At 49.0% G+C, this 26,401-nt stretch overlaps 1 long non-coding RNA gene across 1 annotated transcript; it reads right to left on the bottom strand.

Annotated features, from left to right (window-relative positions):
- Window positions 1-2,099: 2,099 nt before the first annotated feature.
- On the bottom strand, window positions 2,100-26,300 carry LOC140427269 (uncharacterized). The gene is made up of 3 exons (XR_011948420.1): window positions 26,188-26,300; window positions 5,553-5,641; window positions 2,100-4,357 (listed from the first exon to the last, which is right to left on the bottom strand). It is a non-coding gene; the product is annotated as an uncharacterized lncRNA (long non-coding RNA).
- Window positions 26,301-26,401: the final 101 nt, after the last annotated feature.

Genomic DNA, 26,401 nt, shown 5'->3' with positions numbered 1-26,401 from the left:
CCCTCAGATTCTGCCACCCTTGACAGGCCACCCTTTGTCCTTTCGGTGCTGAGGTCATGTCACAGCTCCAAAAGAGTGCTTGGAATGAGGCCCATAGGCACTTTTACTTTATGCTGGCTGGACTTGGAAACATTGAATTTATTTCCATTCGATAGCCAGGAAAGCATTTAGCTTTGGCGAAAGGGACAGCAGCACAACCTCCTCAGTTGAAGAAGGATATTGATAAGAAATAAGGTCCCTTTTTGGCCAGAATTTGACACTGCACATTCTGGCTGAGGTTAACCACTGGCTCCAGGCCCAATTGAAAAAGGCTTCAAACATTCAATATATCCATTTTAGTCCATGGATTTGGCCCCTCAGGCTATAAACATATATGAATTGGCGCAGGCAGTGTACGCAAGTCGTGCCACTGCCTGGGTAGCTAAAGTCACGATGTGGGCGGAATGTATAAAGTTTAACCATGGATATTTCAAATTAATCTTTCCAATCGTTATCGGATGAATTGCAGCTGCAGCATCTCTGGTGTTCCTGACAATGCCATGGAAATCTGTTTTAATTTGTTTTTCTACTGCAGTTGTGGTTTAGAAGACAGACATCTTTGCAATGTTGCAGATATACACTGATGGATCAGCCCATCGTCAGCTATATTATTGCTCTTGTCTGTACAGAGTTTTGGAACAGGAAGACCGTGCCAGTGTCCCCACGGGGCAGAATATTTTATTGGGATCCTGGACCAGACCCCAACCGGACAGAGATTCCAACATTTAATTTCATTTGTAAGACTGTGAGGAAAGGATACTTCGCTCCAGCAGTGACTCCACGCACAAATAGGGATATGGTATATTAAAACAAACTTTATTATTATCATAGTACGAAACTAACTTTAACATCGTACAATAAATATCTCACAATTACCAGTTAAACAATAAAATCATATAATCATAGAATTTACAGTGCAGAAGGAGGCCATTCGGCCCATTGGGTCTGCACCGGCCCTTGGAAAGAGCACCCCACCCAAGCCCACGCCTCCACCCTATCCCTGTAACCCAGTAACCCCACCTAATCTTTTTTGGACACTAATTTAGCATGGCCAATCCACCTTCCCTGCACATCTTTAGACTGTGGGAGGAAACCAGAGCACCCGGAGGGAACCCACGCAGACACGGGGAGACTGTGCAGACTCTGCACAGACAGCGACCCAAGCCAGGGATCGAACCTGGGACCCTGGAGTTGTGAAGCAAATGTGCTCACCACTGTGCTACAATGTTGAAATACTTCAACTCCTAACTGCTATCTTTTAAAAAATCTCCAATCAAGCAAAATCCATCTCAGGTCAAAATCCACTTTTAAATACAATTAGTAAACACAGGAATACCTGTTATATAGAGATATCTAAGGATGGTAAATGGCAGAGTGATTAGCACAGCTGCTTCACAGCACCAGGGAGCCAGTTTCAATTCCAGCCTTGCGTCTCTGTCTGTGTGGAGTTTGCACTTTCTCCCCGTGTCTGTGTGGGTTTCCTCCAGGTGCTCCGGTTTCCGCCCACAGTCCAAAGAAGTGCAGGTTAGGTGGATTGGCCATGTTAAATTGCCCATAGTGTCCTGAATGTGCAGGTTAGATAGGGTTATGGGGACAGGGTTTGGGAGTGGACATTGGTAGGGTTCTCTTTCAGAGGAAATGGACAGAAGATGTGCCTCTTTCTGCACTGTAGGAATTCTGTGGTCTTGGACAAACTGCTTTGAGACAGAGCAATCCTTCAGGAAGCAGCCTGCAAATCCTTGCCTGTGTCAAACCACTGTTTAACTTCCCAGCATTTAGCAGAAAACTCTTGTTCTGTTCACAGCAAAATCTAAGCTGAAACACAACACCTGACTTTCTCCCCATGTCTGCGTGGGTTGACTCCGAGTGCTCCGGTTTCCTCCCTCAGTCCAAAGATGTGCAGGTTAGATGGATTGCCCCTTAATGTCCAAAATGTTAGGTGGGGTTACTGGGTTTCAGGGATAGGGTGAAGGCATGGGCTTAAGTAGGGTGCTCTTTCCAGGGTCGGTGCAGACTCACTGGGCTGAATGGCCTCCTTCTGCAGTATAAATATGATTCCATGACTGCTTCAGCCCCTGACACCTCCCATTAATTACATAATCTCTATCCTACTAACTGGGTTATGGTCATCTTACTAAGTTAACCACAACCCTTCAATTATCAAACCCCAGGAAACCTTATTTCTATAAACAAAATTCCATTAGCCTTATTTAGATAAATACTTGGTTGGAACAAATGATAATCTTACTTTTATGGTGCTTTAATTACCCACTCTGTAGCCACAGTGTTTGCTTGCCTTTTAAACCAGGATTTTTAAAAGCTTTACTCCAGTGGACATACCCACATTAACCCAGACTTTAACTATTACTGCACCAGGTACATGTAATACAATATATATCTGAAATTCCTACATTTGTCACAATATTTGTAGGTCATCCAGATTGCTGATGGGTTTTCTGGAGGATTCCCATTCTTTTTGGCCACTAGTTTTTTCTTCAAGTCTGCTTTGTGATACGTCAGTTCATAGATCATAGGTCATAGAATTTCAGTGCAGAAGATGGCCATTCGGCCCATCGGGTCTGCACCGGCACTTGGAAAGAGCACCATGCCACCACCATATCCTCGTAACCCAGTAACACCACCTTACCTTCTAAGGGCCAATTTAGCATGGCCAATCCACCTAACCTGCACTTCTTTGGATAGTGGGAGGAAACCGGAGCACCCGGAGGAAACCCACGCAGACACGGGGAGAAAGTGCAAACTCCACACAGACAGTCATCTGAGGCCGGAATTGAACTTGGGACCCTGGAGCTGTGAGGCAGCAGTGCTAACCACTGTGCCACCGTGCCGCCCCGCAAAAGTGAGAGTTCGTCTGGGATTTGCATCTGGACATCTTGCAAGCTCACCATTATAACACCCAAAGCGGGAATCATAGCCCTAGACCAACAAACCACCGGTTCGTTATCACTTACGTTCCCCAAAGCAGCCCAGAAGTAATCAGTTGTAACTGAAGGTCACTTGGCAATGTTGTAGTGATGGGATGAGTGTGTGTAACATCACCGTCTCAGAATCAATGAGTTGGTCTTCTCAGCTCTGAAGAGAATGCACTATTTTTCCAGCTACTCTTCAGTATTGTCCACATCTGCCTGGTCACGGGGATGTGTCCCCATTTTTATTAATGTGTGAATTTGATTCGTCCTTGTGGGGGTGTTTACTGGTTTTCAGTCAGATGGGGGGGGGGCGGGGGGAACTGGTTGAAACGTATGAGGCAGAAGAGCAGCTTCTGACATCCTGATCACATATGCCATCAGACTAGAAGCTTTTCTGGGATCAAGATTTTGAAGCAGATGTCGAACCAAACTTTGCTGATTTGCAAATTACCACTTAGCAGGGAATCTAATTGCAAGAGCCTCCTAGTTCAGTAAAAATAACATGAACAGCACATTGCATTGCCACCATTCTTACACCATGGCTTTGCATATACAGGAAAGACAGCAGGCTAATTAACACAGACTTCTGAAAGATCTCTAAGCCAAGGGTTACTGACTGGGAGCAATTGGAACCGCGGGTTATCAGGATACATTGATTATACAACAACAAAACAGAGTTTGGCCTCTGTGACAAATTAAAAATAATAAGGTGAGTGCAGCACTGTCCATTCTCGTTCACTCACAATTCATATCAAGGTCACCGTGGCCTTGGGGATGGCTACGTTTGTGGAATCTTCCAACCCCTCCAGAGGCAGGAACTGCAGAGATTAATCAGTCACCAAAGTCCCAGTGTGAGTTCAAAATATCAGAAGCTTTTGTTGTTAAGCCGATATAAATGACCTGCTTCTCCAGGAAGGTCTCAGTAGTGTCAATCTGAAACGTGCAATTCTCCGGGATAAAAGTGCTCAAATACTCGGAGGGTATTGCAGACATATTTGGCTCTGAGACCACCCTGACAATTAGAAGATTTTCAGGAATTGGATATGCTTCAATTCCAGGAACACCTAAGTGTTCATGATGTCATCGTGCAGTACAATCAGCTGACTTTTAAAATTAATGGTTGTGGCTCACACTTGCTGACTCACTCCACTCGGTCTAAAGAGGAGACTACAGAGCATTAGTTGCTGGACAAGCTACTTTCCCTTTGATGACCGGTGCCGGTACCTACTGGGGTTTTCTCGTTTCAGAAGAATCTTCCTCAAAGGGAATAGGGGAAATGACCACTCCTCCACATGCGCCACCAGCAAAATCATTTTCAAAATTCTGTTCTCTGCATCTGTTCTGCGATGTGGCCTTTGCCAGGCTGTCGGTCCTTTATCTTTGCAGAGCTGCAAATTAAAGTAAATTAGATTTCCAAAATGCATTTTAATGCACGGTATAAACCATTCTAACAAGTCCCTGTGGTGAGTGCTGATGAGCTATTTATGCTACTGTTCTCAGGGCCATCACCACAAGAAAGGTTTATGGCATGACTGCACATGCTCTTTAGCAATTATACTTTTCCTTGCCGAGAATTTTGTTGGCTCAAAATTAGTGACTTTTGAAGACAAGTATTAATTTAATAGTTTAAGACCATGGTGTTAGTTGAAAATCTAATGGCAATTTTACAGTAATGCCTTGGTAGAGGAAGAAATGTAACTTTGAAAAATATAGGGATACGCGATGAAGGAAATTTAAGAATTGGGATAGTGTAGGACGTTTTCACAAATAATCCCGGAATAGAAAAGTCAGCTAAATTTTGGAAAGGTAGCCGCAGGAGTTTTACCTTGGACAGTTGGACCTATTAGTGACACAGTTTTTAAAGGACTGGGTGTGACTGCAAGTTAATGGGCTAAGGTAAAAATATTAATGCGCAGCTCCCCGTTTCTATTGTGCGATTTCTAGGCGAACTTATTTTTGTCCTGAAGTTCATGGCAGCGTTGATTAACTGACAAGCACAGTCTTAGCCAGACAGCTCAGTGAAAAGAAATGGGGACATCTGCAGAAAGCAGTATTAAGCCGTGAGCTGGCAAAAGATTTATACCAGTAGACTTAGAGCCCACGACAGATGGAACTGGATAAACTTCATTTGGACTTGTGCATTTACAGCTCAAGCCCACTTCGATGGAGGGTAGACGGATGGATGAGCTGGAAGTAATATAGTTGCCATGGGTTGTGCGTTCAATATTATATGAACTGCTTCACAAATCCAACACTTGATTACATTGCTGGAGTACTGCACTGAAAGTAAGCCTCCGTGTGCCTCCGATAGCTCTCCTCCCTCTTTACGGTAAACAAGGATCCAAATTATGCAAAATGAACTGGCTTTGTCATTCTTATTCTCCTTCCCTCACCTTTCCCACTGCCTTTGAACTACCAAATCCTTTTTGTCATTTTGCTGAGTTTGTCAAGCATCCCTTTTTCAACACTTGTGATGTTTATTCTCATTTCCTCTGAGCTATTTCTCTCCTTGTGCCTATTTGCACACCTTTCCTTTCTCTCTTCGTCATTGCCCCTACATCTCACCTTTCTTAAACAACTCACCAGTTGCAACCTTCAAAGAAACGCACCAAACGCCCACGTTCCATGGAATCTCGATGAACCACATCAGCAATGTGTTGCAAGCAATCTCACTTCAATAAAAAACATTTTTTTTTTAATTGTGAGAAAAACAGAAATGGTTATTTGCATTTATATTCACAGCTGAACCCATATTCCATAGAGTAGAATCCATAGAATGCCTACAGTGTAGAAGGAGGCCATTCAGCCCATTGAGTCTGCACCCACCCTCTGAAAGGGCACTCTAGCTGGGCCCACTCCCAGGTAAACACAATGAATACAAATTGGGAAGCAAGGAACATTTATAAGTTATTGTGGTGTTGGGTGCTCTGAGGTACAGACGAACCAACACGGTTGCAATTGGTACAACGCAGTTTTATTCCAACTAGTTATTTACACATTTGACTTGGTACTCAGCACGTGGTGACTGTGCGAGTGTCTTGTTAATGAGCTCCTGGCCTTGTCCTGTCTCCAGATGGACTGGCCAGCAGGTGTCGTGTTTCTTGTCTTATACTGTGTCTGCTCTTGTCTGTGATTGGCTGTCGTGTTATGTGTACTAATTGGTCGGTTGGTCTGTCTATCATGATGTGTGTGTTGTGATGTGCGTTTGAATATCATGACATCCCCCCTTTTTTACAAGATTATGTGCCTACGTGATTATAAATATAAATGTGTCCTGAGTGCAGCTAAAGGTGTGTGTGTGTGATATTTACAGCATGTACATGTGGCGTAACTATATACAAGGGGCGATGTCAGGTGTGACATGCTAACGAGGTTGTACCATAACAAAAGAAGAAGAACGTTGAAATTTGGACCGATCAAACGAGGCCTGGAACGATAAAACAGTGACATGTTACAATACAGTAGTTGCTAAAATTTGACGTGTGAACAGCCTCATAAGTCCAGTCTAATAGGTGGGCGACGAATTCGGGTTGACCGCCTCAAGGGTGGGTCGAGAACCACCGGCTGAGGTGCGAGCCTGGCCACGGGTGGCGACAGAACGGGCATGGCATATGGCAGCTCCACAAAGTCGCTATCAGGAACCAGTGGAGGACACAGCATCTGTGTATGGTTCCGTTGCGAGCGTGGAAGTAGGCGAAGGACTCGGCGATTGCACCTACGCACGGATCCATCCGGCACGCGTACCAGGAATGAGCGGGGAGCCACGCGTCGGAGAACTTCGGCAGGTGCTGACCAGCCACCGTCTGGTAGGTGAATGCGGACGTTGTCTCCAGGGGCCAGGGAGGGAAGATCAGTTGCCCTTGTGTCGTACGATCTCTTCTGGCGATCGCGCTGCAGTTGCATCCTATGCAGTACCGGAGCATGGTCTATATTTGGTGCCAGGATAGAAGGCACAGTGGTTCTGAGGGTGCGACCCATCAGCAGCTGTGCTGGCGAGAGACCCGTGGCTAGTGGGGCCGAGCGATAGGCCAGCAGGTCGAGGTAGAAGTCCGATCCAGCGGCAGCAGCCTTGCAGAGGAGCCGCTTGGCAATGTGAACGCCCTTCTCTGCCTTTCCATTGGACTGGGGATGCAGAGGGCTGGACGTCACGTGTGTGAAGCCATACGAGGCTGCAAAGGACGACCATTCATGGCTGGCAAAACAGGGCCCATTGTCCGACATGACAGTCATCGGAATGCCGTGGCGAGCAAAGGTGTCCTTGCAGGCCCTGATGACAGCAGACGACGTGAGATTGTGCAGGCGTATGACTTCTGGGTAATTGGAGAAGTAGTCCACTATGATAACATAGTCCATGCCAAGCGCGTGAAATAGGTCGACACCCACCTTCGCCCAGGGGGACGTCACCAGCTCATGGGGCAGAAGTGTCTCAGGAGGTTGCGCCGGCTGAAACCGTTGGCAGGTTGTACAGTTGATCACCATGTTGGCAATATCGTCACTGATACCCGGCCAGTATACCGCCTCTCGGGCCCTCCGTCTGCACTTCTCGACCCCCAAGTGGCCTTTGTGTATTTGATCGAGAACCAGCTGGCGCATACTGTGCGGAATCACAATCCGGTCCAGCTTCAGAAGGATCCCATCAATGATGGCTAGGTCGTCTCGTACATTATAGAACTGCGGGCACTGCCCTTTGAGCCATCCTCCCGTCATGTGGCGCATCACTCGCTGTAAAAGGGGGTCAGCCGCTGTCTCTCGGTGGATGCGGGCCAGACTGGAGTCGTCAGCCGGCAGATTTGCCGCTGTCAAGGCCACCTGTGCCTCGACCTGACATACGAACCCCTCCGCATCTGGTGGCGTACTCACTGCTCGGGATAGGGCATCCACCACGATGAGGTCCTTCCCTGGAGTGTAGACCAGTTGGAAGTCGTACCTCCTGAGTTTAAGTAGGATGCGCTGGAGGTCATCTCGTTCAGGTCCTTGTTTATTATGCTGACCAGGGGGCGGTGGTCAGTTTCGACCGTGAACCGTGGAAGACCATAGACGTAATCGTGGAACTTGTCTAAACCAGTTAGCAAGCCCAGGCATTCTTTTTCGATTTGCGCGTAGCGCTGCTCTGTGGGGGTCATGGCCTGCGATGCATAGGCAACCGGTGCCCATGACGACGTGTCATCCCTCTGCAGGAGCACTGCTCCAATGCCGGATTGGCTGGCATCAGTTGAGATTTTGGTGGGACGAGACGTGTCGAAGAACGCCAACACTGGTGCCGTGGTGCGTTTGCATTTGAGCTCCTCCCATTCCAGCTGGTGTGTGTGTTGCCACTGGAACTCTGTAGATTTTTTGACGAGGTGGCGCAGAGTCGTTGTGTGGGAGGCAAGGTTGGGAATGAATTTCCCTAGGAAGTTGACTATTCCAAGGAAGCGTAGGACAGCCTTCTTGTCGGCCGGCTGTGGCATGGCTGTGATGGCGCTCACCTTGTCTGCATCCGGACGGACCCCTGACCGGGAGATATGGTCCCCCAGGAACTTCAATTCGGTCTGGCCAAAGGCGCACTTGGCTCGGTTGAGGCGCAGGCCGTTTTCCCGTATGTGGGCAAAAGCGCGTTGGAGACGATGTATGTGCTCCTGCGGTGTGGTGGACCAGATGATGACATCGTCCACATATACGCGCACCCCTTCGATGCCTTCCATTATCTGCTCCATGATTCTGTGGAAGACCTCGGATGCCGAGATGATGCCAAATGGCATCCGGTTGTAGCAGAATCTGCCGAAAGGGGTGTTGAAGGTACATAGCTTTCGGCTGGACGGGTCCAGTTGGATCTGCCAAAATCCTTTAGAAGCATTCGGTTTCGTGAATATCTTCGCTTGGGCCATTTCACTGGTGATCTCCTCCCGTTTGGGTATGGGATAATGTTCCCGCATAATGTTATTATTAAGGTCTTTGGGGTCTATACAGATGCGGAGCTCGCCAGAGAGCTTCTTGACATACACCATGGAGTTGACCCATGGCGTGGGCTCCGTGACCCTGGATAGGACCCCTTGGTCCTGGAGATCCTGCAGCTGCAGCTTGAGGCGGTCTTTAAGTGGCGCAGGAACCCTGCGAGGGGCGTGAACGACCGGGATGGCGTCCGGTTTGAGGCGAATTCGGTAGGTGTATGGCAGTGTTCCCATGCCTTCGAATGCCTCCCGGTTGTGGGCGAGGAGCGATTGGAGCTGTGCGTTGAACTCTGCATCTGGGAAGTCAGACGTGCCGTCTGGAGAGAGAGAGAGAATTTGTTGCACAAGGTGGAGAGCCTTACATGCCTGTGCGCCCAGCAGGGAGTCCTTCGATGAGCCAACTATCTCGAACGAGAGTGTGGCCGTGTGTGTTTTATGTGTCACTTGGAGCTGGCAGGATCCCATGGCCAGGATAACGTTCCCGTTGTAGTCGATCATCTTGCACCGGGATGGCTGGATTGGTGGTCTGACCTTCATGGCGTAGAAGGCTGACCATGCTATGAGGTTGGCGGAGGTGCCAGTGTCCAGGCGGAAAGTGGTCGGCGATCGGTTGACCGTCAGGGTGGCACTCCATTCACGGCCGGATTGATGGTGTTGACCCGGTTCACATCAATGACCGCAACCCGGAAGGCGTCTTGGTCATCTGTGTCGTCGGTTTGGATGTCGTGATGTGGAGGCTGGATGGTCCGCACGTGTCTGCGAGGTTGTCGGAGATGTGGAAGATCCACAGGTTGAGCCGCTCGACAGTAGGCAGCGTAGTGGCCCATCTTGCCACAGCATAGGCATTGTCGGGTTTTCGCAGGACATTGCCCTTTTAAATGTGCAGCTCCACAGTTGCCGCACGTCATGACGTCATGGCGTTCGTTACGCCACTGCGCATGCGCAGTTCAGTCTTGCGTCGGGCGCGCCTGCGCAGCACGTCCCTCGGTGTTGCCGTAGGTTTTGGCGCGCACAAACGCGGGAGGCCTCAAAAAGCGCGCGAAACGGCCGCCCTCGTCCGGGCCGCGGGCCGGGAGAAACTCGATTGCCTGGATGCGTTCGGCCTCGTGGACGGCCTGGCTTGCCGATTCGATCGCTTGGGACCCCCTCCGTGCCAATTCGGTCGACTGAAATTGGGCATTGCGGCTGGTCGCATTTTCATGCAGGACACAGGCTTCAACTGCAGATGCTAAGGTCAGGCCTTTAATTTTTAGAAGCTGCTGGCGTAGGCCACTGGAGGCAACGCCAAAAACGATCTGGTCCTGGATCATGGACTCTGAGGTGGTGCCGTAACCGCAGGACTGCGCAAGTATGCGGAGGTGCGTCAGGAAGGACTGAAAGAGCTCATCCTTACCTTGTAGGCGCTGCTGAAAAATATACCTCTCAAAGCTTTCATTGACCTCAACGTTGTAGTGCTGGTCGAGCTTGAGGAGGTCCGTGTCATATTTAGATTTGTTCTCGCCTTCCGCGAACACCAAGGAGTTGTATACATCGATGGCGTGCTGACCTGCGGTAGTGAGGAGCATGGCAATCTTTGTTTCGTCCGAGGCGCCCTGTTTTTCGTTGGCTCGCATGAACAGTTCGAATCGCTGCTTGAAGAGCTTCCAATTGGTGCCCAGGTTCCCAGCGACTTGCAACGGCTGCGGTTTGTTGTGAGTGTCCATGGCTCAGGATGGCAGATTTGCCGGTAAGTATCGATTCACTCACTGGTACCATGTGGTGTTGGGTGCTCTGAGGTACAGACAAACCAACACGGTTGCGATTGGTACAACGCAGTTTTATTTCAACTAGTTATTTACACATCTGACTTGTTACTCAGCACGTGGTGACTGTGTGAGTGTCTTGTTAATGAGCTCCTGGCCTTGTCCTGTCTCCAGATGGACTGGCCAGCAGGTGTCGTGTTTCTTGTCTTATACTGTGTCTGCTCTTGTCTGTGATTGGCTGTCGTGTTATGTGTGCTAATTGGTCTGTTGGTCTGTCTATTATGATGTGTGTGTTGTGATGTGTGTTTGAATATCATGACAGTTATGACCCATTCAGTCGTTTGTTTTCCATAATCCACTATATCGTAAGCTTGATATGAATTGACCACAGACCATGAGAAAATTGTAATTGGAAAGTTCAGTTGATTGGATCAAAATGAGCGACGATTACTTCTTATGGGGCATTCATACTCCACAAGTTTACACTGGATGCAAAGTTGAAACTGCTTCTTCCAACATTAAAACTGGAGTGTACATGGAGTGTGAAGGCCTGACTCATTCCAAAATGAAATGTGTGTAAGACTTCTTAGGCGCAATTTTCCCAAAAATTGACAAAGTATCAGGTTCCGATTGAAAACCGGCCTGTCTCTCCCCAGAGAAACTGAGCTAGGTTTTCATCACGTCTTCTGTCAGAAAAAGGCAGGGGGGCATGTTTTGCGCCATCGTTCTTGAGGGGCGGGGCCTAAAGATGCTGGCAAGCCTGGCTCCACAGAGGTTAAGGCGTCATTTTTAAAGGGTGCCCCGATGTCAAATTGAAGTGAAAGACACCCCGACCCTATCATCAGCGGCATCAGGGAATCAAAGCCCCCCCCCACCCCCCCACCCATGCAGGCATCCCACCTCACCCCCGCAATGCAAGCAACACCCCCCCCTCCTCACTATTGCCGCCCCCTCCCGTCCCCCGATAGTGGGGGGGGGGGGGGGTTGGCACTGCCGGGATGCCAGGGGGTTTCCCTCACCACCTGGGAGCTATATTTAGCTCCAAACCACCGGCATGACCACCGTGGCTGATTCCCGTTATTGAAATCAGTAGGGATTCCCGCTGGGGAACATACGGCGAACCTGGAAGCAACAACGTAGAGCCATTTTTGAACATGTAAATACATTTAAATGCATGGCAACCAGGTTCACGCCCTCGCTGGGGGTGAACCTTAACTACGTCAGTAGGGAGGGCCCTGGAACATTGTGTTCTGGATTCTCGCTGGGGTAAATCCCCTTGTGGTCCTCTCGCAGCTATAAAGGGATTTGCAGGGCAGGAAAATCGCCCCTCCTCCCTTATTTCAGTGACAGTATCGACCTGGGTTCAGCCTATCATCATACTATAACTGTAACATCCGTGTAACCTACACCTGCTTCAAACCTAAGCTACAGTTGTAATGTGAGTGGTTTCATAAGACCCACTTGATAACATTCATCTCATCATTCAGCTTTGTGTCAAAATTGCTGGAATTTGTAAAATTGTGACAATGCAAGGTTCGCAGCAACCTGTGTGAGAGTATAAAACCTTAACTAAGTAGAGCCAGTGCAATTTTATCAATTGGTTGGTCAATCTAAATAGCAAGGAATTTGACCAGCATTTGTTAAAATAAATTCCACCGTTCCCTGCTGTACTTACCACTTCAGGCATTTTTGAAACATTCTTGACTGGTGATGTTTGGAGTTAATATCCTTATTAATAAGGTACATTTTACAACAATGCTGAATCAGACCCCAACAGTTGCTAGGATACTGGACAGAATTCCCAATATTTAATTTATTTGTAAGATTGTGGGGTAGCACAGTAACACAACGGTTAGCACTGTTGCTTAGCACAGCGCCAGGGACCCAGGTTCGATTCCCGGCTTGGTTTCTTCTGGGTGCTGGTTTCCTTCCACAAGTCCTGAAAGACGTGCTTGTTAGGTAAATTGGATATTCTGAATTCTCCCTCAGTGTACCCGAACAGGTACCGGAGTCTGGCGACTAGGGAATTTTCACAGTAACTTCATTGCAGTGTTAATAGAAGCCTACTTGTGACACTAATAAAGATTATAAAAGATTATAGAAAGGATATTTCTCTCCAGGAGTTATTCCATGAACACATAGGGATATTGTATATTCAAACAATACTAACACAGTATTGCTAACTTTAACATCATAAAGAAAATAGCTTACAATTATCAGTTAAACAATGCTTAACAATGACAGTGAAACACTAACTCCTAACTGCTAGATTTTATCTCCACTTAAGTAAAACCCATCTCAGGCCGCAATCCACTTTTAAATACAGTTAGCAGACTCAGGAGTACTTGTAAAGAGGTGTCTTGGATAAACCACTTTGAGAAAGAGAGATCCTTCAGGAACCAGCTGCAGATTCTTGCCCGTGTCTAAATATTGTTTAACCTGCCAGCCTTTTCAGAAACTGCTGTTCTGTTGACAGGCAAAATCTTTTTTTAACTAAACTGCTTTGATAGAACAGACAGATCAAAATTGAACCACAAAATTCAACACCTGGCTCCTCCCATCAACTACATAATCTTACGATAGCTAAAAACAATGTTGCTAATTGTCTACTCCTGGGGGAACCTTCTTTATATAAACTAAATTCCATTAGCCCTTACTTTTACAATGCTCCAAATGCACCTCTTGCTTTTGTTCGTGGACAAGGTTGATTATTTCATAGGAGTGTTGTTCAAGTTTCAAGAATAAAATCACAAGCATAAGGGCAGCACGGTAGCATTGTGGATAGCACAATTGCTTCACAGCTCCATGGTCCCAGGTTCGATTCCCGGCTTGGGTCACTGTCTGTGCGGAGTCTGCACATTCTCCCCGTGTGTGCGTGGGTTTCCTCCGGGTGCTCCGGTTTCCTCCCACAGTCCAAAGATGTGCGGGTTAGGTGGATTGGCCATACTAAATTGCCCATAGTGTCCAAAATTGCACTTAGTGTTGGGTGGGGTTACTGGGTTATGGGGATAGGATGGAGGTGTGGACTTGGGTAGGGTGCGCTTTCCAAGAGCCGGTGCCGACTCGATGGGCCGAATGGCCTCCTTCTGCACTGTAAATTCTGTGATTCTGTGAAGAACAAAACTTTGTCAGGGCTTTTCTCGAGTATTGCATTCCGTTTTAGCACTGACTTTCCTTCAGTGAGCAACCAGAAAGGAGTCATAATATCAAACAGCATAACAACAATCAGCTGCTTCAAACATAGCTGAACGTATTTGTTAGGCAGAATGTTTCCATGCTGTAAATGCCATGCAATAGTTAAATGACATTATTCACATTTGTGTATGAATTGAGAAAAGACGGCACATTCCTTGCAGAGTAATACACATGAGTATACTGCAATTATCAAGAGAGGATGGCATTTTGAACAGGCATTTAAGATAAATATGGAAACTTGAAAAGCAAATCTACATGTATCAGAACTCCACCCAACAAAGCAGCTGTGAAAGTATCAAAGAACAACAGGTGACTTTGGATGGATGCTCTCAAAACCATGCACATAAAAAGAAGTATCATTACACAATTCAGCTCGCTCTTCCAAATAATTAGGGCCAGCTCCTTTGTACCTTTCAAAAAAACTGTACACTTTATCGGTGGACTATATTTACCATTGAGCAGTAATCAATTTATTTGGCTTTTACTAAAGTCTCACATTCTCAAAATGTTTGTTCAATAAAAACAACAAATGGCTAGAATTCTTTGGCCATTACGATTCTCTGTTTATGCCGGCGTCACCTCCATTTGGGAGGGTAGTGGGACCCAGGGCCACATTTTGCCAACATAAGCCAATTAAGAGCCAGCTGCTGATCTGGACAGCTGATCAAAATGGCGCCCGCTCTGCGGACAGCCTTTGCTTGCTAGTAGGAAATCACTTCTTTTGCGCCCAATGTCTCCGCAGCATGTCAGCTATCTCGGAACTGAGCCAGAATACAGGTTCACATTGAAGATACGAATTTCATTTGACTTTGGTCTCAGAGTGTTTTAAAATTAATTTTGCACTGTGCTGTATCATTTTATCTACCTGCAGAGCATGGGCTGGATTCTCCGAACCCCGAAGCCGAAATCGCGTTCGGCGACGGGGCGGAGAATCACTGATGACGACAGGATCGGGGGTGGTGCCATTTTCACGATGCTCCGCCCCTTGAAAAGCAGCGCACTCTAGCGTTACGCCGCACGCCGTATCCACGACCTCTGGCCATTGCCTGAGGCCTGCCCCGTGATGCTCACCGACTGACCGAGTTCCCGACGGCAAGGGACATGCGTGGTCTCGCCCGTCGGGAACTCAACGTGGCGCCTGTAAACTCAGTCCAGCACCGTCACAGTAAGGGGAGGGCCGATCCGCGGGCAGGGGGGCACTATTCGGGGCTAGGGGCAGTTTGGGGAGGCGATCCGGGGTGCGCGAGCCAGCCGAAGGGGAGGACTATTTTTGTGGTACAGGTCCATGGGCTGCGTCCGCCATGAAGCACGGCGCAGCCGCTGCAGGCCGCCGCCATGTGCATGCACGGCCACGGACCCGGCAATGCTCCGGGACTGGCTGCTAGCCCCCCTGGGGCAGGGAATTGGTGGCCGTTTTGCGTTAGTTTTCCTGGCATAAAACATCACCGTTTGCATGCCAGCGTGGAGACTTAGTCTCCCAAACGCAGAATCCATCCCCATGTTTTTCCCCGCGTCACAACAGGCTGAGATCTAATTCTGAGCATAACCCTGGAAGCATTGAACTTTTACAGAATTAGTGTGTTCCTATGTTTATTTTTACATAGAATTTTACATCGAATTTACAGTGCAGAAGGAGGTCATTCGGCCCATCGAGTCTGCACCGGCTCTTGGAAAGAGCAACCTACCCAAGGTCCACACCTCCACCCTATCTCCATAACCCAGTAACCCCATTCCGTGCTTCACCTTGAGTATTTTAATTACTCGCGCACTTCCACTTAATGACCTGTGCACCTGAATTCCTAAGTCCTTCTCCTCATCCACTTTCTTACTTTCTCACCATTAGAAAAATATTCAAATTTTATCTTGGTTGAATCCAGAATAGATGAACCCACAGTTAACCCTCATTGAACTCCACGCCTGCCATTGCTTTTCCCACTAATTTAGTCTGCCTCTGTCCTTTTGTAACTTTCTGTACCTTACTACACAGCTTACAATGCCTCCTAACGTAGGCCTGAATTTTCCCTCCCAGGTCTACACAGAATTGGGAAATGGGGGAAAAGTGCCCCGGATGGTCAGAGTTTCATTCTGTTGGGGGACAGGTATTTACAGGAGTCCCGCCCAGCGTCCCTGGAAACAGTTCAGAGGCAGCACCGGGCTATCACATGCAGAGGTGGGATGGAAGACCTCCTGCATTTTTCTCTCACCCCACCCATGCCCTATTCATGCCAACTAATGCCACCTCATTCACCCACCTCTCCATGCCAACTTATTCCTGTCTACTAAACCTTCATGTCCCCGTAAGCCCTCCAAGCCAATCTAAGCCCCTTCACCCACCCTTATGACTTTCATATTCTCCATGCCATTCTATGCTCCTCCATTCAACCCCCATAGGCCCTCATATCCACGCCAACCTGTGCCCCTCCACCCACCCCTATTACCCCTCATATGCACCATGTCAATCTTTGAGTCCCTGCTAACCCACTATGTCCTCTCATGTCCTTAATGCCAACCTATATCCCTATAACCTGTGCACCGACACTCAGTTAGATTCTGTCAGGGACACTCAGCTCCTTTACAATAATATTTCAAACATCCATTTGAACAAAAGGGATGAACTCCAGAGATGAGATGAGAGTGGCTGCCCTTGACATCAAGGCAGCATTTGACCAAGTGTGGCATCAAGGATCCCTAGCAATATTGGAGTTAATGGAAATCAGGGGGAAAGCTCTCCACTGGATGGAGTCAAATGAAATGAAAATCACTTATTGTCACAAGTAGGCTTCAAATGAAGTTACTGTGAAACGCCCCTAGTATCCACATTCCGGCGCCTGTTTGGGGAGGCTGGTATGGAAAGACAGTTGTGATTATTGGAGGTCAGTCATCTCAGTCCCAGGACATCACTGCTGGAATTCCTCTGGGTAGTGTCCAAGGCCAAACCATCATCAGTTGCTTCCTCATGACCTTCCCTCCACCAAATGTCAGAAGTGGGATGTTCGCTGATGACTGCACAATGTTTAGTATAGTATCATTCATGCTCCACAGATACTGAAGCAGTCCATGTCCAAATGCAGCAAGGCCTGTACACTCTCCAGATTTGGGTTGTCAAGTGGCAAGTAACATTTGTGCACACACGAATGCCAGGCAATGACCATCTCTAACAAGAGAATCTAACAATCGCCTCTTGACATTCAATGGCATTGCCATCGCTGAATCCTCCATTATCAAAATCCCGAGGGTTTCCATTGACCCGAAACAAAACTGGACTAGCCATATAAATACTGTGGCTGCAAGAGCAGGTCAGAGGCTGGGAGTTCTGTGAAGAGTGACTCTGCAACACCTGTCCACCATCTACAAGGTACAAGTCAGCAGTGTGATGGAATATTCTCCACTCGCCTGGATCAGTACAGCTCCAACAACACTCAAGGAACCTGACACTATCCAAGACAAAGCAGCCTTCTTGACTGGTACCCCATCCACAAACATTCACTCCCTCCACCACTGACGCACAGGGGTGGCAGTGTGAAACATCGACAAGATGCACTGCAATGACTCACCAAGGCCCCTTAGACTGCACCTGCCAAACCCCTGACTGCTCTCATCTAGAAGGATAAGGAATGCAGATACTTGGGAACACCACAACCTGGAAGTCCCCTTCCAAGCCACACACCATCCTGGCTTGGAAATATCTTGCCATCCTTCACTGTCGCTGAGTAAAATCCATTGTACCTTCACCACAATGACTACAGCGGTTCAAGAAGGCAGCTCACCACCACCTTCTCAAGGTCAGTTAGGGATGGGCAATAAATGCTGGCGACGCCCACATCCCTGGAAATAATCTTTTAAAACTCAGCTGGATGACATAGGAGATGCATTGAATGCTGATGGTGTGGTGAACTGTGCCAAAATATACAGAGGGGTTGAGAAAAATGAATGAGAAAGGACAGTCACATTGCATGGCAATTGTGGATTGATGGAGGCCATTTCTGCAGCAGAGCGGGTGAGCAGATTGCCCCCATTCAAACACAGCATTCTGAAAAATTGGCAAAAGACTGGGAGGTGCCAAAATATTCAAATACTTCAGAAAAGAATGATAAGTTGGAGACAGGAAACTAGTTTTCAAGATTAGATAATGACGTTTTCATTTGAGGATGGTTCTGATAATGACAGATTGGAAAAGGGGGGGCCAGTACATGCTGGCGCAAACAATTAGCAGCTGGGCCGGAGAGTGGGAATTGGGAGATCCTCAGTTTAATGGGAGCAAGGAATGGATCTCCTTAATTGGTTGAGCCCAGAGGCAGATGGGAGAAAAACTGGAAGAAATATGTGAGTTCAAAGTTCGGGCAGAGGGGGGGGTTGTTTCAGGAGAAGATTTAGGAGAAGGGCAGCATGGTAGCATAGTGGCTAGCACAGTTGCTTCACAGCTCCAGGGTCCGAGGTTCGATTCCCGGCTTGTTTGTGCGGAGTCTGCACGTTCTCCCCGTGTGTGCGTGAGTTTCCTCCGGGTGCTCCGGTTTCCTCCTACAGTCCAAAGATGTGCGGGTTAGGTGGATTGGCCATGCTAAACTGCCCTCAGTGTCCAAAAAGGTTAAGTGGGGTTACAGGGATGGGGTGGTGTGGGCTTGGGTAGGGTGCTCTTTCCAACGGCCGGTGCAGACTCGATGGGCCGAATGGCCTTCTTCAGCACTGTAAATTCTGTAATTCTATGAAATTGTCTTGATGAGCAAGGAGCAAAGAACGATCATCTCAATCACAGACTGGGTCATCTCTGATCATTGATGCATCTAGACTCACATCTCCCTTCCTCCTTACGACCCCAGTTCTAGCCTTTGACCACCCATTGGCCGGCCGGCGCGAGTTGGCGCATCATCCCAGCACATGCGCAGGGGGGTTCTTCACCGCGCCGGCCATGGCGGACCGTTACACCAGCCGGCGCGCAGGGAAAGGGTGCCCCCGCGGCACAGGCCCGCCCGCGGATCAATGGGCCCCGTTCGCGGGCCAGGCCACTGTGGGGCCCCTTCCCCGGGGCCAGATCCCCCCGGGCCCCCCCAAGGACTCCACAGGCCACCTGCAGAGCCAGGTCCCGCCGGTAAGGACCTGGTGTATTTTACGCCGGCGGGACTCACCAAAAACGGATGGCCACTTGGCGCATCGTGGGCCGGAGAATTGCCGGGGGAGCCGATGCCAACGGCCCCCGACCAGCGCGGCGTGATTCCCGTCCCTGCCGAAAAACCTGTGCCGGATAATCCGGCAGCCGGCGCCGGGGCAGGATTCACACCGCCCCCACGGCAATTCTACGGCCCGGCGGGGGGAGGGGGGGTCGAAGATTCCCGTCCCTGTTCCTGCTTGTGAAACGATCAAGGACAAGATGGCCGAGATTTAAAATGATTTACAAATGAAGCATCCTTTTTACACAATAGATGGTTTGAGTCTGGAACACACTGCCTGCAGGTATGGTGGAGGCAGGTTCAATCGAGGCATTTAAAAGGGCATTCGGTGATTACTTGAATAGAAACAATGTTGAAGGGGACAAAGGAAAGGTAGGGGATTGGCACTTATTCACGACGCTCGTTCGGAGAGCCTGTGTAAACACGATGGGCCGAATGGCCTCCTTCTGCACCAAAGCGATTCTGTGACTCTGGGAATTGCATTGTCACCTTTGTCCACCAAAGGAGTCGAAAAATGAAAGGTGAGATAGCACCACGCTGTGAGAATTGTAGGATCGTGCGCTGGAGACTCGGGTGGCTGATTGAATCCTTCCAAAGCCTTTTTAGTCAGTAAACTCTTTCTATCCCTCTCTTCAATTTGTAATTTGTCTTTAAGTAAAAACATACGTTGAATTGAATTGATCATTCCACTGAGGTGAAAAGTGAGATTTCATTTACATGTTTGGAAGTTGGTTTTCCAAAACGTATCAAGGATTCCTAGTTCCTACTATGTATAAAAAGCACAGCAAAGGATGTCTTCAAATTCATTCACTGCCAACTGTAGCTTAGCAGAATGTCAGCAAAGCATGATTTATAAAGCATATTAGTACCGAGTATGTCATAATATACATCAGTACATTATGGTGCAATCACATACACACACTGATGGACATGCAGTAGGATCAGGGGCTGTTTAGCACAGGGCTAAATCGCTGGCTTTGAAAGCAGACCAAGGCAGGCCAGCAGCACGGTTCAATTCCCGTATCAGCCTCCCCGAACAGGTGCCGGAATGTGGCTACTAGGGGCTTTTCACAGTAACTTAATTTGAAGCCTACTCGTGACAATAAGCGATTTTCATTTCACCAACCAGCATACATAACACCGCAGCCAATCACCAGTGAGAGCACAAGCACTATAAAGACAGGGGACAGGAGAGTTCCCGCTCATTCTAGCAGCAGCCAGCTTAGAGCACAGAGCTCACAGCCTGCATCACAGACATTCACCATGTGCTGAGTGCCTCACCATAGCTAGTGATAGGAAAGGGTCCACAGTTAAGCTGGTATTGCTTATACCCACGTTTACAGTATGTTAGCATAGTTGAACAGTTAATAAAATAGCGTTACACCACTTCCAGCATTGTTGGCTTGTTTGTGAACCAGACCACTCAACACGACATGGTACAAGGCGTGGCCGGAATCTAGCACTTGTGAGACCTATCTACAACTGCTCAGCATTCCGGCATCCTACAGCATGGAGAACATCAACCCGCCGCCTACGCTCCGCATCGCCGGCAATCTCGGGGTAAATTGGAAGATATTTAAACAGCGCTTCCAGCTCTTCCTCGAGGCCACAGACAGGGAGAATGCATCGGACACCAGGAAGATAGCCCTTCTTCTCTCCATGGCTGGGCAACAGGCCATCCACATCTTTAACTCCCTGACATTCGCGGACGATGAGGACAAGACCAAGTACAAGAGGGTGCTCCTCAAATTCGACACACTTCAGTGTTGAAGTCACGAAAGCTTCGAAAGGTGCCTGTTCCAGCAGCGCTTGCAGGGTAAGGACGAGCCTTTCCAATCCTTTTTAACACACCTCCACATCCTCGCGCAATCCTGCGGCTACGGGCCCACCTCTGACTCCATGATACGCGACCGGATTGTTTTTGGGGTCATGTCGGACACCCTGCGTCAGCAGCTCCTTAAAGTTAAGCAACTAACCCTGGCGACTGCCATCGAAACGTGTGTCCTGCATGAGAATGCCACCAGCCTGTACTCCTACATACAGGAAGCTGAAACGGCGCGGCAAGGGCCCCATGAGGCGGAATGGGTCCAAACGATCGAACACCTCCCGGGCTGCAGTCTGGAGGAGGGCGGCCATATCGCGCGTTTCCGAGGCCTCCCGCGCTTATACGCGCTAAACGGGGCGACGGTGATGTGGAGGAACGCAATGCGCAGGCCCGCACCACGCACGACAGTACTGCGCGTGCGCGGTGGCACAACAAACGCACTGACATCACAACGTGCGGCAACTGTGGCTCCGCCCACTTAAAGTGGCAATGCCCTGCAAAATCACGTCAGTGCCTACACTGTGGCAGGCTTGGCCACTATGCTGCCTGCTGTCGAGCAGCCCAGTCTGCCAACTCGCAACGATTTAACCAGCCTCGCAAGAATGTTCGGGCAATCCAACCCAGCTTCACCGAGTCCGGTCCTGACTTCATGCAGACCAGTGACACTGAGGACAGGGAGCCTTTTCGAGTCGCTGTCATAACCAAGAACAGGCTGTCCCCAAATCGAAAGCACCAGCCGCTGTTGGTGCACAGCATTGATCCGGACAACGAGTGGTGTGCCACCCTGACGGTCAACCGATCCCAGATCAGATTCCGTCTGGACACTGGTGCTTCCGCCAATCTCCTCGCATGGTCAGCATTTCAAACCCTGGGGGTCAAACCAACAATTCTTCCATCCAATTGCCAACTGGTCGACTATAATGGTAACATCATCTCCGCCACCGGGTCATGCCAACTCGAGGTGACGCACAACTCGCAAAAAGTCACCCTACCCTTCGAGATCGTGGGCTCCTCAAAGGACTCCCTGTTAGGCGCACAGACGTGCAAGCTCCTCAACCTCGTGCAGCGCGTACATTCCCTCTCCAGAGGACACATCTTACTTCCAAGATGCGGACTTCACGGCGCAACTAAGTGCCATCATCACTCAACACCGAGATGTCTTCGAAGGCATGGGCACACTTCCCTACACATACAAAATCCTGCTCAAACAGGACGCCACGCCTGTGGTTCATGCACCTCGCAGAGTCCCATCACCCCTCAAGGACCGCCTCAAGCAGCAGCTGCAGGACCTCCAGGACCAAGGAGTGCTTTCCAGAGTGACGGAACCAACCGACTGGGTCAGTTCCATGGTGTGCGTCAAGAAGCCCTCCGGCGAGCTCCGGATCTGTATCGACCCGAAGGACTTAAATCGTAACATCATGCGGGAGCATTACCCTATCCCCAAGCGTGAGGAGATCACGTGCGAGATGGCTCGAGCCAACATAGTCACCAAGCCGGAGTCATCAAAGGGCTTCTGGCAGATTCAATTGGACAAGTCCAGCAGAAAGCTGTGTACTTTCAACACCCCATTTGGCAGGTATTGCTACAATAGAATGCCATTTGGAATCATATCAGCATCTGAAGTGTTCCACCGCATCATGGAGCAGATGATGGAGGGCATTGAGGGTGTGCGCGTCTATGTGGACGACATCATCATCTGGTCCACCACCCCGCAGGAGCATATCAGTCTCCTCCAACGCGTTTTTAAGCGAATACGGGACCAAGGCCTGCGCCTCAACAGAGCCAAATGTTCTTTTGGCCAGACTGAACTCAAGTTTTTAGGAGACCACATCTCCCGGTTGGGTGAGCAGCCGGATGCGGACAAGGTGGCAGCCATCACGGCCATGCAGACGCTGGCGGATAAGAAGGCGGTGCTCCGGTTCTTAGGCATGGTCAACTTCCTAGGAAAGTTCATCCCTAACCTCGCTTCCCACAACACGGCTCTCCGCAACCTAGTTAGAAAGACGACGGACTTCCAGTGGCTTCCCGCTCACCAGCGTGAATGGGAGGAGCTCAAGGTCAAGCTGACCACCGCCCCGGTATTGGCGTTTTTCGACCCTGCAAGGGAGACGAAAATATCAATGGACGCCAGCCAATCTGGCATAGGGGCGGTGCTCCTGCAATGAGATGACGCCTCGTCATGGGCCCCTGTTGCCTATGCGTCACGGGCCATGACCCCCACAGAGCAGCGCTATGCGCAAATCAAGAAGGAGTGCCTAGGCCTGTTGACTGGTGTCAAGTTCCATGACTACTTGTATGGCCTTCCCCAGTTCACTGTGGAGCCGACCATCGCCCGCTGGTCGGCATCATCCAAAAAGACCTCAATGACATGACCCGTCGCCTACAACGCATTCTGCTCAAGCTCCGGAGATCCGATTTCCAGCTCGTGTACACACCGGGTAAGGACCTGATCATAGCCGACGCTCTGTCCAGGGCAGTCACCACTCCGTCCGACCCAGAGGGGTTCGTTTGCCAAGTCGACGCCCTTGTGGCCTTTACGGCTGCCAATCTGCCGGCCACGGATGAACGCCTAACCCACATTCGCCGTGAGACTGCGGCTGACCCCCTGCGACAACGTGTGATGCGCCACATGACTGACGGATGGCTCAAGGGACAATGCCCACAGTTCTATAATATTCAAGACGATCTGGCAGTCGTTGATGGCGTCCTCCTGAAGCTGGACTGCATCGTGATCCCACATAGCATGCATCACCTGGTTTTAGAGCAGCTGCACGAGGGCTATCTCGGCGTAGAGAAGTGCCGACGGAGGGCCCGAGAGGCTGTGTACTGGCCTGGCATAAATGAGGACATTGCCAACACTGTGCTCAATTGCCCCACCTGTCAGTGGTTCCAGCCGGCCCAACCATGGGAGACCCTTCAGCCCCATGAGTTGGTCACGTCGTGAGTTGGAACAGGTGTGGACCTGTTCCATGCGCTCGGCAGGGACTATGTTCTCATAGTTGATTATTTTTCCAGCTATCCCGAGGTTGTACACCTGCACGACATCACGTCATCGGCTGTTATCCGTGCCTGCAAAGAGTCCTTTGCTCGTCACGGCATCCCACTCACTGTGATGTCGGACAATGGCCCCTGCTTCGCAAGCCAGGAATGGTCTAACTTCGCCAGCACGTACAACTTTGTACACGTGATGTCCAGTCCCCTGCACCCCCAGTCAAATGGCAAAGCAGAAAAGGGCATCCACATCGTAAAGCGGCCCCTCTGCAAGGCTGCTGATGCAGGATCTGACTTCTGCCTTGCCTTGCTGGCCTATTGCTCGGCTCCACTGTCCACGGGCCTGTCACCAGCCCAGCTGCTAATGGGTCGCACCCTCAGGACCACTGTACTGTCCATTCACGTCCCAGACCTCGACCATGCTCCTGTCCTTCAGCGGATGCAACAGTCTCGTGCGCAGCACAAGGCTGCGCATGACGCTCGAGCGACTGATCTTCCTGCTCTGGCGCCAGGTGACAACGTCCGATTCCATCTTCCGGAGGGTGGCTGGGCTGCGACTGCTGTGGTTCTTCGGCTGGTGGCTCCCCGCTCATTCCTGGTTCGTCTGCCTGATGGCTCCATTCGCCGCCGCAATCGGCGTGCCCTTCGTCTGGTTCCACGCTCGCTTCGTGATCCTCCACCGGTGCCTCGCCCTCCTGTTGTCCCCGACCTGGACTTTGTAGAGCTTCCGGATACTCTGCATCCTCCTCTATTGGCCGTGGCCTGGCCCGATCCTCAGCCGGTGGCTCCTGACCCACCCTTGAGGCGGTCAACCCAAATTCGTCGCCCACCTCAGAGACTTGATTTAGGAGCCTTACAATGTTGGACTCAATGCTTTGTTCTTTCAGCATTTCACTAGTCTGTTTATAGCATTCGTTATTAGTTTTGTTGTTGGTGTAACACCTTGTTTTTCTTTTCTCTGCACCAGGCACTTTCCCGTGTATATAGACTAGCCTCATGTACATAGTTATGTAAATACTGCACACACATGGTCAGATACACTCATTACACTCATTACACGTTATTTATTCTCACATAGGCACATGTTCTTTGTAAAAAAGGGGATGTCATAATATACATCAGTACATTATGGTGCAATCACATACACACACTGATGGACATGCAGTAGGACCAACCAGCATACATAACACCGCAGCCAATCACCAGTGAGAGCACAAGCTCTATAAAGACAGGGGACACGATGGTTCCCGCTCATTCTAGCAGCAGCCAGCTCAGAGCACAGAGCTCACAGCCTGCATCACAGACATTCACCATGTGCTGAGTGCCTCACCATAGCTAGTGATAGGAGAGGGTCCACAGTTAAGCTGGTATTGCTTATACCCACGTTTACAGTATGTTAGCATAGTTGAACAGTTAATAAAATAGCGTTACACCACTTCCAGCATTGTTGGCTTGTTTGGAAACCAGAACACCCAACACGACAAAGTATATATCACGTGGAAAACAAATATTGGTCTAAGGTAATTAAGATCAAAAAAGCTCAATAGATTGTTAATTAACCCTCAAGTCACTCTTAATTAACCTTCAAGTCAGAAGGCAAGACATTAAAGATTTTAACATGAGGTGCTATTCCACTAAATCACAGCTCAGGATCCTGAAGGGAAATTTTTAAAAACATCAAAAATCAAAGGAACAAAAACCAAAATCATTCACTCATTTGGTTCACTTCAACTGTTATTTTATGAAAACCTAGGAATAATAATTATTTTTTACAAATTGAATAGGAAACAAGATTGAAAATTGGCAGAAACTTAAAATAATTAGAAATCCAGGAGCCTCCATGAGCCAAGTAAGTTAATAGACTTTGCTCTACAGACGCTGGCTGAATTTTTAAAAAGTCTGCCCATATTCTTGCTATGTTTAGGCTGAGACCAGCTAGTCCACAGAAAGCTGAAATAGCCTCAGGTTATGTTTGCTAACTGGGGTTTATGGCAGGCAGCCCTTTGTTTAAAATCTGTTATCTAAAGTGGAGATTTATACCTTCTTGTTTATATAAAGGGGCCAGATGAAATGTATTTATTGCAAAAGTGAAAAGGATGCCGCGAGATTTGCAATTTAATGGTCACTGCTGTGTGAACTTCACTCTCTTGTTGCGCTCAGGGTCAAAACACAATTCTTACACACTCATTTCCCCTCCCTGCATCCTTTTTTTCAAATAAAGACCCCCTTGCATCTTCTTCTACTGTGACTCACTGCTTTCCAGGGCGACAAAGCCACGGAAATCTTGCATGTCCCACAGTGTTTCCTTCCTCCACAAAGCCCGCATTTGGCAGTAACCCTGCCCTCACTTCACTTCTTAACCAATCTCACCTTCCATCCTGTGGTTTTCTGTGTTGGTGGTATCCTGCACTTCATTAAGACTTCCATCTTCCCCTCACTTGCTTCACAAGAATATCAAACACATCTTCAGCGACGTTGAATCACGCATTTCCAAAATGAAAATAAATTGTTCATTATTACTAAATGATTTCCCTGGAGCTTGTTTAGTATCATGATCTCCAGCGTCTATTCAACTATTTTTGCT

This window comes from Scyliorhinus torazame, chromosome 7, assembly GCF_047496885.1.
Source record: "Scyliorhinus torazame isolate Kashiwa2021f chromosome 7, sScyTor2.1, whole genome shotgun sequence".
Taxonomy (NCBI): Eukaryota; Metazoa; Chordata; class Chondrichthyes; order Carcharhiniformes; family Scyliorhinidae; genus Scyliorhinus; species Scyliorhinus torazame.
Note: the sequence above shows the minus strand (reverse complement) of the source record. Positions and strands in the feature narration are given on the sequence as shown.